Source organism: Cydia splendana, chromosome 2 (genome assembly GCF_910591565.1).
Source record: "Cydia splendana chromosome 2, ilCydSple1.2, whole genome shotgun sequence".
Lineage (NCBI taxonomy): Eukaryota > Metazoa > Arthropoda > Insecta > Lepidoptera > Tortricidae > Cydia > Cydia splendana.
This window is the reverse complement of record NC_085961.1, coordinates 29957684-29975322: the sequence shown is the minus strand read 5'-3', so window position 1 is coordinate 29975322 and position 17639 is coordinate 29957684.

The following is a 17639-nucleotide window of genomic DNA, read 5'->3' as shown; positions in this document are numbered from 1 at the left end:
GGAACGCGCACATCGTGCCTCGTACGTCGGGCTAAGCCCGACTCTTTTAGTATGAGGGCGCCGAAGGCGCCCGGCTTTGGAACGCGTACATCAGGCCTCGTACGTTGGGCTACGCCCGACTCTTTTTGTATGAGGGCACCGAAGTCGCCCGGCTTTGGAACGCGTACATCATGCCTCGTACGTCGGGCTACGCCCGACTCTTTTAGTATGAGGGCGCCAAAGGCGCCCGGCTTTGGAACGCGTACATCAATCCTCGTACGTCGGGTTACGCCCGACTCTTTTAGCGCCCGGCTTTGGACCGCGTACAGCGCGCCACGTACATCGGGCTACGCCTGACCCTTTTAGTGTCGCCCTTTAGACCGAGTCCGGTGCGTCACATAGGTACGTTTCAGTATGCTTCGCCTGACCACTGCGAATTTTACGAGGTGAATATACTAAGCAACTTTTACCATGGGACCAAACCCGATCTCGTAAAAAAATTTGCTGATCTGGACTTCTATACCTATTCACGTTATAAAATATTGCAGGTCATTAAAAAACACCATGTATACCGGGTGTGGCCTGTAATATGAGCAAAAAATTAAACTGTAGGCTGCACTCCTCATACAGCGACTTTTAAAAATAACTTATGGTTTGATTTTTAATACAGTTTAAAGTTTATTCTAAGACGCAATGTATTGCGAATTTTGTTATGTTTAAGGCGTGACAAGCAACGTCAATCACAATGATATGGCGATGGCGTCCATTGAAGATAATATTTATTTTGTATGAAAAATAGGGAATCTAAATACTTCATAAGTTTTAAAAGTTGTTGAACAAAAGTTTCACCGTTTGAGGAGTACAATCTATGTTTTAATTATTTGCTCGTGTTACAGGCCACACCCGGAATAGCGGCCAAACAAATTTCTTTTGAAAATCCTTCTTGTGTCGCCGTAGTCGCGTAACACGCGGATAGGGAGAATCCAGAGCGATTGTAGATTCGTAGTTCGAATTACCTACCAGATAAATTAATGTTTTATCGGGTGCATGCAAGCAAAACCGGGTGCAAAAGCTAACAATATGTATATATTTGAAATGTGCTAATTGAGCTCTTTCAAATGATATACATCACGTCATCATTACTTATTTTAATTTTTTTGGTTCGTGACTTTATGACCTCTAGAGGGCGCCGTGTTCATTTTTTTGTGACGTCATATAGCCTATAACCAGCGGACGATTAAGACGATTCGAATGACAGGTCGTTTGTCAAATTTCAATAAGTACTTTAGAAGTTATGAGGGAACAGATGAACATACATACATACATACATACCCACATACATACCGGTCAAAATCATAACCCTCCTTTTGCGTTGCCGTAGTCGGGTAAAAAGGGTACAAATGGCGGACTTAATGCCTAAAAGGAACAGTAGTATGTGCAGGCAATAAACAAAAAAAAAGAATAGATAGGTAACATAAAACAAACAATAGAACGATTTATAATATATGCCATAATTAAATAGAGTTCATTATGTACCCAATACAAAAAATACTATGATTACAATGGACAATTTAACCACTAAGCCTGAGCTTCTCGAAGAAATGCTTGCGCAACATGCGACAACAACGACAGCTTAGCTTGAGTCTGTCTGATGCTGAGTAGAAGAATATTAAACTAGGAAATCAAATGCCGCAGTCGTAACATGGTCCTGAACACATTATAGAGTTTATAATATGTATGTAGATAAAGCGGTGTATGTAACTGTACATAATTAGGTATTATGTAGCTGTAACATAACGTCATTACATACTATGGTAGTACTAGTGCTCGACATGCTAATGCCCAATAGATGACACCCTGCTGTCATCTCTATTGACAATGCCTTAAGTTTCTTGTTGACATGTACTGGGACCGCGTCGAGCACCAGTACCAACCAACACCTTACTTAGTACTAATTGGGTATAAAATTGTCACTGCCTGCTTTTTCTCTCTTCACTACGACCCGGCTATATATGGCTCCGCAAACATTTTCAACATTCGATTGTACCTGTGCAAAACAGGGGAAATTATTAATACAAAGATTAAATATTGACACAAATATCGTGTTAATGTGATCTTGATTTTAAATCACATGCGTTATGTTTACCGAGACGTTTGTTTGACTTTGCCTGTCTGTCTGTCTGTAAAATAAATTTAAATGAAATGATTTCAGTTACGCAAAAAAACCTTCTAGTATTTGGTCAAATTGGTTCATGAATAATGGTAGAGATGTAGTGCATAATTGTTTTCCACCGTATTTTCTCGGAAACGTTTGTATTTGTCATGCTGCTTCAGTCAACCTCAGTACTTTTTGTACCGAGACTGATTGAAATAGCAAGACACGTTACGAACGTGAAAATACGATGGAAAATAATTATGCACTACATCTGTATGTGGTAAACTGCGAAGATGTAAAGTAGCTCTCTAGATCCTCCGAAGACCCAGAGTCATTTTTGCAGTTTTGAATTCGGAACCTTCTTTTATTCCATTATAGTTCAAAATTCGATTTTAATTTGTTCTTTTTAAAGGAACTCAGGACTTAGGAGGTTAACGGGTGCATTTCGTTTAATGTAGGTTTTTACAAGCACGTAAATAGTACCTACTTATTATGTGTAAAATACTAATGTGCCATCGGTAAGTTTCCAAAATTGTTAATTTTCCATGAGAAACGATATTTTGCGTTTCCGAGATGCAACTTTATTTATTTCTTCGGAAATTTGGCTGAACTTTCCGCGAAATTTTCAAATATTTTGCAAATTTTCTGCAGCTTCCACATGTGTTGTGTAAATTTGTATGATTTTACAAGCTATATAATATTTTAAACTTTCGCGTTTTGAACACATATTAACTCACATTTATAGACGGTTCTAACGCGAATTTTATTCAATTACCTACCTTGATTTACCGACGTTTCACACACAGGTTTCACTGGTCGTGGCCAAACTTTTCCATACACTTTTCGTCGGGTAGTTGCACAAATCTCTGTTTTGTCATTTTGCTGGGACATCAGGCAGCCGCGACCACGACCAGTGAAACCTGTGTCGAAACGTCGGTAAATCAAGGTAATTGAATAAAATTCGCGTTAGACCCGTCTATAAATGTGAGTTAATATTTTACAAGCTTTTATTTACTTTCACCTGTCCCGTTGTCGGTCTGTAATCAAATCTTGTTAAAGTTAAATTTGATCCACTTCCCGGTTTCCGATTGAGCTGAAATTTTGCATACATACGTAAGTCGGGTGACAATGCAATATTATGGTGTCATCGAGCTGATCTGATGATGGAGACCGGAGGTGGCCATAGGAACTCTGTGATAAAACAACGAAACCTAATTGTGTTTGGGGTATTTAGAATTGTCTCGATGAGTATTAGTTACCTGTGGGAAGAAAAGTACAGTCAGCGATAAAAGCTTGTACCAAAAATGAAATTTTTGCCAAAAACTTATTTCAAGTATTATCTCATTAGGTACATACAAAATGTTTAGCTTCTGGGTTTTGGTACTTCAGGCTTGTGTTGAAAAGCTAACCGTAGATAGCAGTTTTTAGGGTTCCGTACCCAAAGGGTAAAAACGGGACCCTAGTACTAAGACTCCTCTGTCCGTCTGTCTGTCTGTCATCAGGCTGTATCACATGAACCGCGATAGCTAGACAGTTGAAATTTTCACAGAGGATGTATTTTTGTTGCCGCTGTAACAAATACTAAAAACAGCATAAAATAAATATTTAAATGGGGCTCCCATACAACTAACTTCGTGCGCGAGTCCGACTCGCACTTGGCCGGTTATTTTTAGCCAGGCAATTCCAAATGCAAAAAGCAGTGGCGTTGTTGACCAAAACAGTTATAACAATTACAAATCATTGTGTTAGATGTAAACATCACAAAGTAAACGAGACGACAGCGGAGTCACATTACGACGATATTTGCTTTGTGTTGCGTCGCAGTTGCGTGGCGGAGGCGTGGCAGGGGAGTGGCTCTTGGTTGTGGCAAACAAGCGTACAGTCCGTTACTAAGCAGTTACTAATCCATAGATGTTTGCAACTGAACTTGTGTCAAAAGCGCGTTGCCGATCCCTTAAAAATGTAGTCTCATCTTCCTCGCGTTGTTCCGGCATTTTGCCACGGCTCATGAGAACCTAGGGTCTACTTGTGCTTGGGGTCCGCTTTGGGAACTAATCTCAAGAATTGGCGTAGGCACTTCTTTTTACGAAAGCAACTGCCATCTGACCTTCCAACCCAGAGGGTAAACTAGGCCTTATTGGGATTAGTCCGGTTTCCTCACGATGTTTTCCTCCACCGAAAACCGACTGGTAAATATCAAATGATATTTGGTACATAAGTTCCGAAAAACTCATTGGTACGAGCCGGGGTTTGAACCCGCGATACCTCTGTATATAAGGTACCTATCTATTATGTAAATAAAGGTCTCGCTAAGATAAGGCGTAGAATCGGCTTCTATTAATTATGGACGGGTTTTTTCACGTGTTGAAATAAGTGTCAACTTTAACACCACTCCATTGAAAGAGATTTAAGAAGAAAGAAAATTATAACAGAAGAAAATTATGATACATTTGTTAACAAATTGAAACAACTACTTATAAATAAAGGAATAACAATCTTATACACACACACACTCCACACCGTGTTTTTTTTATTTTCGTTAATTTCAAGGGTGCATTCCTAAGCTTAAATCAAGAAACTTTCTCAAAGACACCGATATTCTAATTAACTCCATTTCGGAGATAATCAATAATTAATTTTTCCCTATAAGGCCTCTACAAGCGTGTACACTTGCCTTAGGGCCGGTTTACATATTGATTAGTGTTTAGAATGAGTCCATACATTTGCTACTAAACTTAAGGCGCTCTTATACTCGAGTTTTACGTTTTCAAGGGGGTGAAGCAGACGCGTGGTAGAACGGGCAGGCGGGCGCCCCGCGCGGCGCACCGCACCATGCCCGCGCAGCACGTCTACGTCCTTATTCTGACGACATCGGTATTCTGAATTGTCAGTTCCGGGATTTTTTCCGGCAATTAATATTGAATAAGATTTATTAGCAAATTCGAATTTTGATGAGTACTTAATGAAATTAAAAATGGTAGGTAAGACGGTGAGTGTAAATAATTATTAATTATATACAATATAAGTGTATACCGCGACAAACTGAGAATCTAATCAAATGATACCAAATTATTATGAGACAAATAGTACTTATACTAATAGACATTAAAAATGTAATAAAGCTAGACCAAGAAAAATCTGCAACGATTTTGATTGCACACGCAGTGCAAGTGTTATTTTAAACGTCAATCTTCTATAAAATTATGAATAACACTTGCACTGCCTATGCTATCAAAATCGTTGCAGACTTGGTCTAACTCTAGCAGTCAATTTCGGGCAAGTAGGTAGTGAAAATAAGGAAGAATACTAGCAAAGCTAAGATAATTTGTGGGACTATTGAGTTATGCATAGCTCCAATAAGTACATAAAATTAGCTGTCTTCACAAGAAAGAATTATAACAATTTATAACTCTAACTGTAATACTTAATATTTTTCTAATTTTGAATTGACGAGTAAAAGTCAAGCATTTAAAGATTGTAATGACAAAAAACACTTCTACTTCGACATTCGAGTTAGTTAATAGCTCAAGAAAATAAAAAAAATCTGCGGAAATAATTCGTATAATTTTGAAAATTGGCACAGTTATACCTTGTGGTGTCCAGATAACCATACTTAATGTCCTCGAGCTTAGCGGGTGTGCTGAGGGTGTAGGGGTGAGGGGGGGGGTGAAGGTCCCTTTTTTAGTTTTTCGTAAATAACTCATAAATGGTGGCCAATATAAAAAAATCTTGTTAAACGTTAATAATCTACACAAAATTTTGTACAAAAAAGATTCAGTACACTTTTAGCAGGGATCAATATTTAAAAAGATAATAAAGAGAGAAAGTTAATTATATTGAATTCTAAGGTTCCTTGTTTTTATTTATTCGTTAATAATTTGAAAAGTATGACTCATAGCAAAAAAAATCTTATACATAAATAATAAACATAACATTTCCTACAAGAAACATGTAGGACACTTTTCGCTAGGATCAATATTAAAAAAAACCGGGCAAGTGCGAGTCGGACTCGCGCACGAAGGGTTCCGTACCATAATGCAAAAAAAAAACGGAAAAAAATGCAAAAAGAAAACGGTCACCCATCCAAGTACTGACCACGCCCGACGTTGCTTAACTTTGGTCAAAAATCACGTTTGCGGTATGGGAGCCCCACTTAAATCTTTATTTTATTCTGTTTTTAGTATTTGTTGTTATAGCGGCAATAGAAATACATCATCTGTGAAAATTTCAACTGTCTAGCTATCACGGTTCGTGAGATACAGCCTGGTGACAGACGGACGGACGGACGGACGGACGGACGGACGGACGGACGGACGGACGGACAGCGAAGTCTTAGTAATAGGGTCCCGTTTTACCCTTTGGGTACGGAACCCTAAAAAGACAAAGCAGCGGGTAAGTTGTTATTTATGTATAAGATTTTTTTTGCAATAAGTCATACTTTTCAAATTATTAACGAAAAAATACAAACAAGGAACCTTAGAATTTATTATAATTAACTTTCCTTCTTTATTATCTTTTTAAATATTGATCCCTGCGAAAAGTGTACTAAATCTTTTTTGTAAAAATTTTGTGTAGATTATTAACGTTTTACAACATTTTTTGATATTGGCCACCGTTTACGAGTTATTTACGAAAAACTAAAAAAAGGGACCTTAGAAGTGATTATAATTGAATTTCCCGCGTTAATATCTCTTTGAATATTGATCCTAGCAAAAAATTGTACTAAATCTTTCTTGTAGGCAATTTTATGCAGATTACTTATGTAATAGAATATGTTTTGCTATGTGCCACCGTTTAAGAGTTATTTACGAAAAACTAAAAAAAGGGTCCTTTAATATCAAATATCTCACTTCCGGTCAAGAATTCGATCAAGCAACCGGCAAATTCGGATTCAGCGGGGTCTAATTAGGTTAAAAAACCCGGTTGCCAAAAAGTAATACGATTTGCCAGTCGAAATCGATATTATGAAAAATATGACCAGTCTAAAATATTTGAATCCTGTATATCTATGTTTAAAAATTATTCAATTTGATTAATTTTATAGCCTTTTAAAATATGTTAACACAATTTATCAATCGTGACTGAATTCCGGATTGGTTAGATGGGTGTGTGCCTTTGCTGCCCAACTTGTTATAAAATGACAATATGACGGACGAATGTCTGAAATGTCACCGTATTTAAGAATTATTTTGCTTTTCTTCGTAAGCATGTTGAAAAACATTGTGTGTATAACATATTTGCATATTTATACTGTGATTACCCATTTTATGAAACGTCCGCTAAACTAGCATAGGTCCGACGCCGACAGTGGTCACGGGCGTACTGGCGTGAGGAATGGGCGCAAGGTATTGCCGCGTAGGGTGTAATTTAGTAAGCAAAATGTTGAATTCATCAAATGATGAATGAAAACATTAACGTTTCGATAAAAGGACAAGCAATAATGAAGATTTACTTAAAAGCTATCGACTGAAGTAAGTTTCATATACATTTTCGTCGTAGTACTTCTAACATAAGGAAATAAAGACAGTGTTAGGCATGTTTTCAACTTAAGATTCTATCGAGAAAATTATGAGCCGTCGTGTTTCTGACAAGCAATAACGTAGTTCAAGGACTGAAGTTATACATACTAGAAAATAATGCATGAAATCTATGTAAAAGTCTGTAAATATGGTGACAAAAAAGCGCATTTTACTACATACCGCGCCTTAAGTACGATCTCGGCCGATCGATGTTCGAAATGACATTGATATGTCACGGATTTCAATTGTTTGGTTGAGTTAAATGTAATGCCCGTGTTACAACAACGCTATATGCTACATTGAATTACTTTTTAAACTTAATTTTTATTTTTTTTAAGCAAAATATTTTTTTTTATTAACTATGCCATTTAGTTCTCTTAAACGTACTTTACCATACCCCGAAGTTAACGGAATTTAATAAAAACACGGTGTATAATACCAGTCAGCCACGACAGCTTTGAGCCAGGTACGATTCGTGACGGTTAAGTATTGTTTAACTTAGATTTTATAATGACGAAGCCTGTTGCGTATATCATCCTTGTTATGTTTGGGACGAAGCATGTTGCAGATTTGCATTTGTAGCCACCGGACGAAGCCTGCGTTGCGGGTTTCTTACACATAATTAGAGTATTTTTTAACTCTATAATGATATGCTCTATTTTTCATAATCTTACAAATACATACATCTAAGACCTAATTAGAGTAATTGTTGGTTTATGTAATGTAAATTCTATACATTGTTATGTTTTTTGTATAAACTACGAGCATTTATTGTGATAAGACTTTAGTATAAGATTTAAATTAATTGCTATACCCTGTCTGGGTTTATGTTCACATATGTGTACCTACCTTGTATACTGTTAATGTTGTACATGATTGCAATGATTGCAATGATTAAATGATTAAATGATTAAATGATAGATGGACATTGTCTTTATCTCGCTCAGACGACCGCCATAATTTTGATATTTGATATTGATATTTAATTATTAAGATATAATCTTACAGCGTTAAAGCTAGGGGCGCCAATGAGGCCAATGCGATGTAAAATTAAATATGTACTAGAAAAGCTATAGTAATAAAATTATATGATTAATATGACAATAATTAAATAATTAAGCTAACAAGTCGCAGTGTGCAGCAAGAAGTGTCCGGGAGCGGACGATTGGAGAGTACTGGTGTACTGTGTGAGAGGTTTTATTCGCTAGGAGGCGACGGCTACGACGACATAAATAGTTGTCGGGAATAAAATACTTACTTACTTACTTCGCTGGCTCAGCGACCTGTAGTGGATCTTCGCCTTCGACACTAGATTTCGCCATTCGTTCCTGTCCTGTGCGATCTGACGCCATTCAGCCGCTTGGATGTCACACAGGTCTTTCTGGACCTCATTGATCCATCGGTACCTAGGCAACAAATAAAGTAAATATTTGTTTTTTCAGTCCCTTTATGGTTTTAGTGTATCTTACGCTACAGGTGCGTAGACAGAAGTGGGCAGACGTCCAAACAGTCATGTAAACAAGAGCATTGGACTTTGGCTGGCGATGGATCGCGCGGGAAAGAATGTTGTTTTGCGTTATTCGATTTGTCAACTTACAAATGTCGCATTACTATTTATTTATCATATATTAATTAGCCTGCGCTCGCGCCTTCATGCGCGTGGAAGTAAAAAGCCCTATTTTTACCATTTGTTGACTTTCAAAACATTATGAATATTATGATACAGCTGGGTTGCGAAATGCATCGCAGTCATAGTGTGTGTTTTAGTTTTTAAGATATACCGTAAAATGGGGTGAGTTGGGTGAAATTTGACTTTCAAACATCGATAAAATTGTATTTTTACATGTGAAAACTGAATGATGTATATAATAAGTGGTTCGGACGTTTGTATTTTATTTTGGCTAGTTCCATTTCATAACTTTGACGATAAAGAGGAAAACCCACCTCACCCCGTAGTGCCTCGTATTTGGGGTGAGAGGGGTTTTCATACAAAGGTGATTTTGGAAGATTGTTGGATCGATTTTTTTTTTATGAATATTACTATAGCTCCATTTTAAATTGGAATACATTATTTTTGTAGCAGTAGCCTTAAAAACCCACCTCACACTTCTCACCCTCTCAATCCTTCTCTCCCCATTCATAACCCATAGCTCCCCGCGAAACCTACTCACCCCGTTTTACGGTATTGTATAATATGTATGTTAGTTTTAGGGCATTTCATCTATTTGCCTGAAAATAAAGATTTTCATTTCATTATCCGGTCTTTGTAGAGCTGATGAAGAAAATGTTTCAATTAAAACAAAAATATAAAAACCTGCAGCCTGCGTTGCGGATTTCTTACATATAAACTATTTTTTTTTTAAATTTTGTTTTGGTCAGTGAATAAATGAAAATATTAAATTAAAATTAAATATCATTTATTATCAGGCAACTAAGGCCCATGGATAAAACCTTAAAACTAACATACATATTATACAATATATCTTAATAACTATATATAATACCTATACCGATATAATACCTTATAATACCTGCGTGTTGGGCAAGGACACCAAATTTTGAAAGGTATTTTTAATTTTTAGTTTTATTAATTTTAATTGTAGTTAGTTTTAGTTTTATATTCCTTTTCATGTTCTTTAATAATTTATATTAATAAATGTTTTTCATTCTCATCGATTACCTTAATAACTAACATAATATCCAATAATAAAAACCTTAAAAGCTAAACATTATTTAGGCGACACAGTTTATTCTTTGTTCTTATTTTTAACACTTTAAACTCTCGCGTTTTGTACACATATTTAATTGCACAAACGGGTCTACCGCGATATAATTTCATTGTTTTTACCTTTAATTCCGACGTTTCAGCTGAGTTGCACCAGCTTTTCTTTATTTTTGTTTTGTGTTGCGTCGCGTGTCCCGGTGCAGGATTCGGCAGATTACCGCGGAACCGCCGAAATACCACACCCTTCGGCCAGCAGTACGCGCTCGCGATGGTTTCCAGCAGCGGCCGAGGCACGCACACCACGACCGAGCTGAAGCTTAGAGAAAAGGGGTCCACAGATCACCAGGGGGCCGATTTTTGAATTTCGACCACTCGATTTCGTGTATTTCGTTCAATAATATCTCCACTACTAGGCAGTTAAAGATTACTAATAAAATTGGAAACGAGTGGTCAATACCACTCGATTCCCAATTTCTATCGCTTGTATTTCAAAAATTTGCATTTCACCGTTTTCCACCGATATTCGAGTGACGAAATCGAACGTTCGAAATTCAAAAATCGGCTCCCAGTTCGCCGGACGATATCAGCCTGTCAGTTGTTCGGAGCTGTCAAATTGTGCTTTTAACTGACAGGCCGATATCGTCCGGCGGAGTAATCAGTGGGCCCCTTAAAGTTAAGGAGTGTCATCATAAATGTCATATGTTCATATAAAGTTTACATTTTTTGACATTGGAAATGTCTTTTCGTTCGCTCCAGTATACGGTCCGATTTCACGAAAAAGTGCGATCCCCTTATATCTCCGAAAGTTGTGAAGATATGATATTAAAAAATAGGCTCAAAAGACGCATAATCACGAGAGCTGTAAGGTTCAAAAATAATTATTCGAGAAAGTCAAAAACAAAAAAAGTTATGGTCGAAATAGTGAAAATAAAATTCAATTTTTTCCGAATTTTTGATTTTGGTGCTCGATAATTTGGAAACGAAGAATGATATCAAAAATTTGAGAAAAACGGCTCTGGACAATTTAGTCAGCTACAATTTGAGCCTAAAACAAAGACGATCGGGTTAAGGGTTTGCCCTGTAGCCTAACCTTAAAATAGTCAAAAAGTCAGAACGACATTTTTCACAGGACATTTATGACTTCATGTTTCGCAGAGTTCGTTATCGGTGTTTGTTGTGAATTATCGGGATTATGACGGCAGAATAACACTTGCACTGCGTGGGCTTTCAAAATCGCTGCAGATTTTTCTTGGTCTAACTCTATCTGTCCTGTTTGAGACGGGCGTAGATAACGCACTATTCGACAATCTATGCATTATTGTGGTGGTGGAAATAGAAATAGAGGGAGAGGGAGAGGGAGAGGGAGAGGGAGAGGGAGAGGGAGAGGGAGAGGGAGAGGGAGAGGGAGAGGGAGAGGGAGAGGGAGAGGGAGAGGGAGAGGGAGAGGGAGAGGGAGAGGGAGAGGGAGAGGGAGAGGGAGAGGGAGAGGGAGAGGGAGAGGGAGAGGGAGAGGGAGAGGGAGAGGGAGAGGGAGAGGGAGAGGGAGAGGGAGAGGGAGAGGGAGAGGGAGAGGGAGAGGGAGAGGGAGAGGGAGAGGGAGAGGGAGAGGGAGAGGGAGAGGGAGAGGGAGAGGGAGAGGGAGAGGGAGAGGGAGAGGGAGAGGGAGAGGGAGAGGGAGAGGGAGAGGGAGAGGGAGAGGGAGAGGGAGAGGGAGAGGGAGAGGGAGAGGGAGAGGGAGAGGGAGAGGGAGAGGGAGAGGGAGAGGGAGAGGGAGAGGGAGAGGGAGAGGGAGAGGGAGAGGGAGAGGGAGAGGGAGAGGGAGAGGGAGAGGGAGAGGGAGAGGGAGAGGGAGAGGGAGAGGGAGAGGGAGAGGGAGAGGGAGAGGGAGAGGGAGAGGGAGAGGGAGAGGGAGAGGGAGAGGGAGAGGGAGAGGGAGAGGGAGAGGGAGAGGGAGAGGGAGAGGGAGAGGGAGAGGGAGAGGGAGAGGGAGAGGGAGAGGGAGAGGGAGAGGGAGAGGGAGAGGGAGAGGGAGAGGGAGAGGGAGAGGGAGAGGGAGAGGGAGAGGGAGAGGGAGAGGGAGAGGGAGAGGGAGAGGGAGAGGGAGAGGGAGAGGGAGAGGGAGAGGGAGAAACATAAAAAAGAAAAAGTGCCACGAAATGGTCTCACCTCAGCATGCTGCTAGCAGATAGCTGATGCTGAACCCTGGCAGTACCTAGTGGAGCTCGGGTTTAATACAACATAAACACACGCTGTTTTGGTCATCGGACTCGTCTCGATGAGCACTTAGGAGAGTAGTACCCAAGATAGAGCTGATGCTGAACCCTGGTTGTACCTAGCGGAACTCAGGTTTGGTGCAACATAGGCACACGCTGTTTTGGACACCCGATTCGTCATGATGAGCACATGGTAGAGCATTACCCAAGATAGCTGATGCTGAACCCTGGTAGTACCTATTGGAACTCAGGTTTGGTGCAACATAGACAAACGCTGTTATGGTCATCTCTCGTCGCGTCAAACTGCTGTCAAGAAAATTTCATATCTTGCAGCAAATGGGCCGCTGCCGATCACCACTTCTCGAGTTGACTACGGATTTGCCGTGTAATAATTTTCTTGTACATTGAACATTAATATATCCTGCTTATTAATCGAAAAATGAAATATGTACCTATACTTATGCGCCACGGCGACAATTATTCAAACTTGGATACGCGTGTGGAAATTTTGCAATTTGTTTGTTCACATGCGTTATGTCCAGGATACTTGTGTTAGTCTAAGAATAAAATAATTATCATTCAACGTTGTAGTTTTATTTTGTAACTTTTGCCTTATCCAGACTTTCTCGTCGCTCAGCTACAATATTTTTTCGAATTCCGTAGATTCATTTCCAATGTGCTCGATAGTCGTGTGAGGCACGAAATCTGTGAATTTTTTTTCAACGGCACATACATAATCAATTTTAAGGTTACTCGCCAAACTACTTAAAATGCAGTGTGTTGGCGAGACAGCGCTCATTTTTTACAATTTTATGCACCTACTTAGTTGTTATCATTCTATGCTTACCCTAAATCTAACATTAAAGTTATTCTCAGAAAATAAATAAGATATAGGTACTGTGCAAAAACATCAAATCTAATTTTAATAATAATACACGGTGGCTGACGTCAAGGTAAGTGGTACTCGTATCTAAAAGTGTTTTTTTTTTATTTTATTTAATACTTCCATTATGATATATTTATTTTCCTCTCTTAACCATTCTATTTCATTATATATTTTTGGGACCAAAAAATCTGTTCTTCCACCATAATAGTTTTTGACAAAATGTTGTACATATTTCCTTATTCTAATATTCTTAGTTCTAGATCTGCTTTGTTTAGATATGACATTGCCACCGCCCTGCAAAATTAGCTTGGTCAGAGTCTATAAGTACATATACCTATGTACCTATTTATCTAAACATGAAATACTCCAGAATTCGACTACTGGATTATTATTAAGTACGTTGCATTAAAGTCCATAATGGGTCACTCATGTGAATCGTGGGTACAAATCTCAATAAAGCAAAGTCCACAGTGTGTTTATTGATATGAGTAAATGAAACCTTGGCCATTTTATATGATTCTGCGTTGTCCATCTATCGAACATCTTAACCAAATTGTTTGCGAAAAGAAACTAGTTAAAATAGACCTTAAGGCACGGTAGTAAGGAGTTGGATGGCTCACAAATAAGTTGGGACATCTGGATGTGGACTTTGACCGTGATCAAAGTCCAATCAGGGCTACCAAAGCATTTATATTTATTTTATAAAAGAATCCCTCCTTTTTACATTTTCATACGGACCATTCGGCAACATAATGGAATGTAATGGGTCAGCCGAGCGGATGTTATCCTCATGCCTTGAGGACTTACTACCGGGCCATTGATTGAAAAATCGGACACCTGTCTAATCAAGCCTAAAAACTGCCTAGAAATGGTATCTTACTTGCACCATGGGCCCCATAAGCCTTCATCTAAGATGGCTCAAAGGTAACACCCAAAGATAACCAAAGACGGACATGTAACGTAAACAAATGAATTTAAAACAAGGGGGGCATTTTTAGGAGGTAAATGCCGAAATTAAAAAAAAAAATGGTTTTTCAAACTATATTATCGTGTTACATATCAAATAAAAGAGCTCATTGTGAGAATATCAAGTTTATTTTTTTATAATTTTAAAATAAACAGTTAAGAAGTTATTCAAGAAAATAGGCAAAAAAATTACCACCACCCACCCTTTATCTCCGAAACTATTACTGAGTCTAAAATTTTGAAAAAAATTAACAAACAGATGACAGGAAAACCTATTAGATATATGTAGCCAAGCGAGAGTCGCATTTATAACATCTGTCCGAAAATATTTCCTAAAACATAAATAATTAGAAAATAAGTTTAAATTTAGATGTTTACTTATATATATTTTTCATGCGGTGTTTACCTGTAAGTGATTGTGACATCACTCCCTACATGTATTAGCTTGTACGTTTTAAATGTATCGATGTCAACAATTGTTGGTGAACCTTAATAAAATAAAATAAAATAAAATAATTACTTAGTTTCCGATCCGACCCCTACGGGTTTTATAAAGATATTTCACTCACGTTTCACTTATATAAAAAATACATTGTTCAAAATTGTGTAGGTAATGTACGGAACCTTTGGAACGCGAGTCCGACTCTCACTTGACCGGTTTTTTTGTCAGATGTGGAGGTAATCCGAAAAAAAATGGACACTGCCGGCAGCATGCTGGAAATTTTTCCCTCCAGGCCTCCACCTTGTAAAATGTTTTGTTGCTAGAAACTCGGCGCTATCGATATACGAGTTGTTTCTGGGTGTGTAGCAGCTCTCGTAATTCCATACTGGCATAAGGCATGTGTAACAGTGCAGTGACAACCCTAGGGCCATATTAGTGTTAATAAGAATCTGTACAAATGCTGATTGGTGTGAGCACGCGGTGACCGCGTGACGTAACTTACGAAGTGTTAGGTTGAAATGTAGATACTATCTTTATTTTTATATATTTTTGAAACAATGGTGTCCGAATATTTGATAAAGATAAAGATAAAAGACATTTATTCGTGACAGTCATCCACAAACATGTACGAACATAGTGAATAGATTCAGGCGTTACTTTGCGGAAATTCATTAAAACCAAAATATTACTTTACTAATTCGCGGATTAGCAAAGTAATATTTTGGTTTTAATGTACGAACATGTACAGGCAACAATGAAAGAACAAGGAACAAGGAAAGGAAAACCGAGGAAAAGGTGAATGGACTGTGTAAGAGATGATATGAAACGAACGACAGAGAGGTGTGGAAGAGAAAGACATGCTGCGCCGACCCCAAGTGAATGGGACAAGGGCAAGAGAATGATGATGATGTACAGGCAACAATGACGTCAGTGCAAACCCGTTACTTAGGTTGTAGAATAATCCTATTCTTAACCCTTTGTCTGCTAATGGACTCTAGGCGTCACGCTGTGCTGTATTTTCCATTACTTCGCTGTGAATGGTGTCGGTCACATGCGCCTTTACTTTTATTATGTTCTAGGAGTTCATTGTGCAGATGGTTTAGGCGGAGTATGTCACTTTCTTAGGAGGTCACTTTCGAGTTAGGTCACGTTCTGAGGACGTCACTTTCTGAGGACGTCACATTCTGAGTTTGTCACTTTCTGAGGTCGTCACATTCTGAGTACGTCACTTTCTGAGAACGCCACTTTCTGAGGACGTCACATTCGCAGTTCTTCACTTTTTGAGTACGTCACTTTTTTTAGCATGCACGTGCAACGTGCGCCTGCACGAACAATTGATACCAGCAATTATATTAGCTGTACGGCATAAGGCCACTTTTATGTATGACATACAGGGTGACATATCGATAGTGCTACCCCGATTTTTTACATTTGTGGCAGCAGGTGCAGTCTGGATCCGAAAGGTACCTTAAGACATTTTCCCGTTATCGTCTATAGATTCGTATTTCCCTTCAATGGCCACTGCAAAAAACATCATGTATATCATACATAAAAACGGCAGTATGCCGTAACAGCTAATTGCTTGTATCCATTGTTACGCTTAAATCTTACTATGAAAAAAAGTGACGTACTCAGAAAGTGACGAACTCAGAAAGTGACGTCCTCAGATAGTGGTGTTTTCAGAAAGTGACGTACTCAGAATGTGACGACCTCAGAAAGTGACGAACTCAGAATGTGACTTCCTCAGAATGTGACGTCCTCAGAACGTGACCTAACTCGAAAGTGACCTCCTAAGAAAGTGACATACTCCGCCTAAACCGTGCAGATATGGAGACTAATTATGGCGCTATTTATAAACGAGTCAAATCCAAAATCGTTATTGATCGTGTATCCTTATTGAAAAAAAAACCTTTATGTGTTTGATAAAACGAAAGAATAGTTATTTGTACAACAAGAGATGAAAGTTTGATATTTCTTCGAGTGCTTATTTTGAGTCCCGTGCAAGCGAAAGATTCTATAATAGATTCACGAGCGTAGCGAGTGAATCTAATTTAGAATCTTGAGCGTAGTAAGGGATTCAAAAGCGCACGAGATGTAAATAACTTTGATCTCGTGTAGTACACAAATTTTTTCACCCTAAGCAGTGAGAACATACCAAGAGGGACAGAGATAATAGAACCCCAGTATATCGAACTTGTATTAGACCCCGCATGTTGAAATGACATTTGACTATAAAGGTAACTTGAATATATTTTTGTCTCACTCAGTGAGCAAAATCGCTTTTTGCTCACTGAGTGAGACACACTCAGTGAGCAAAATGCGATTTTGCTCACTGCGTGAGACAAAATTACTCAGTGAGCAAAATCGCATTTTGCTCATTGTTTTTAAGAAGCAAAGTACCCTTGTTCGAGCTTCTGAGGTGAAAACTAAATTATAATATATTTGCCAATGATATGCTTTCCCAAAGAAACGGCAAAAACGGCAACACTCCAGCAGCCGGGCCTTTTCAGTCATAAGACAAGTCTGTTTTCTAGTGATTTTGAACTCAAAATGCATCACAAGTAGGTAGGTACCTACTAGACCAAGCTTGTTGACTTTGTGCAAAAACTGACTGCTGAGTAGAAACTCATCCATTTGCTCTTAGAAAGTGGAATTTTTAAAGAAGATCAATGTATATGATGTCATACCTACTGTTTTGTGAAGGTGGTTCGTGTTTTGCTATAAAATTCGTATGGTTTTATTGTATTTTTTGAC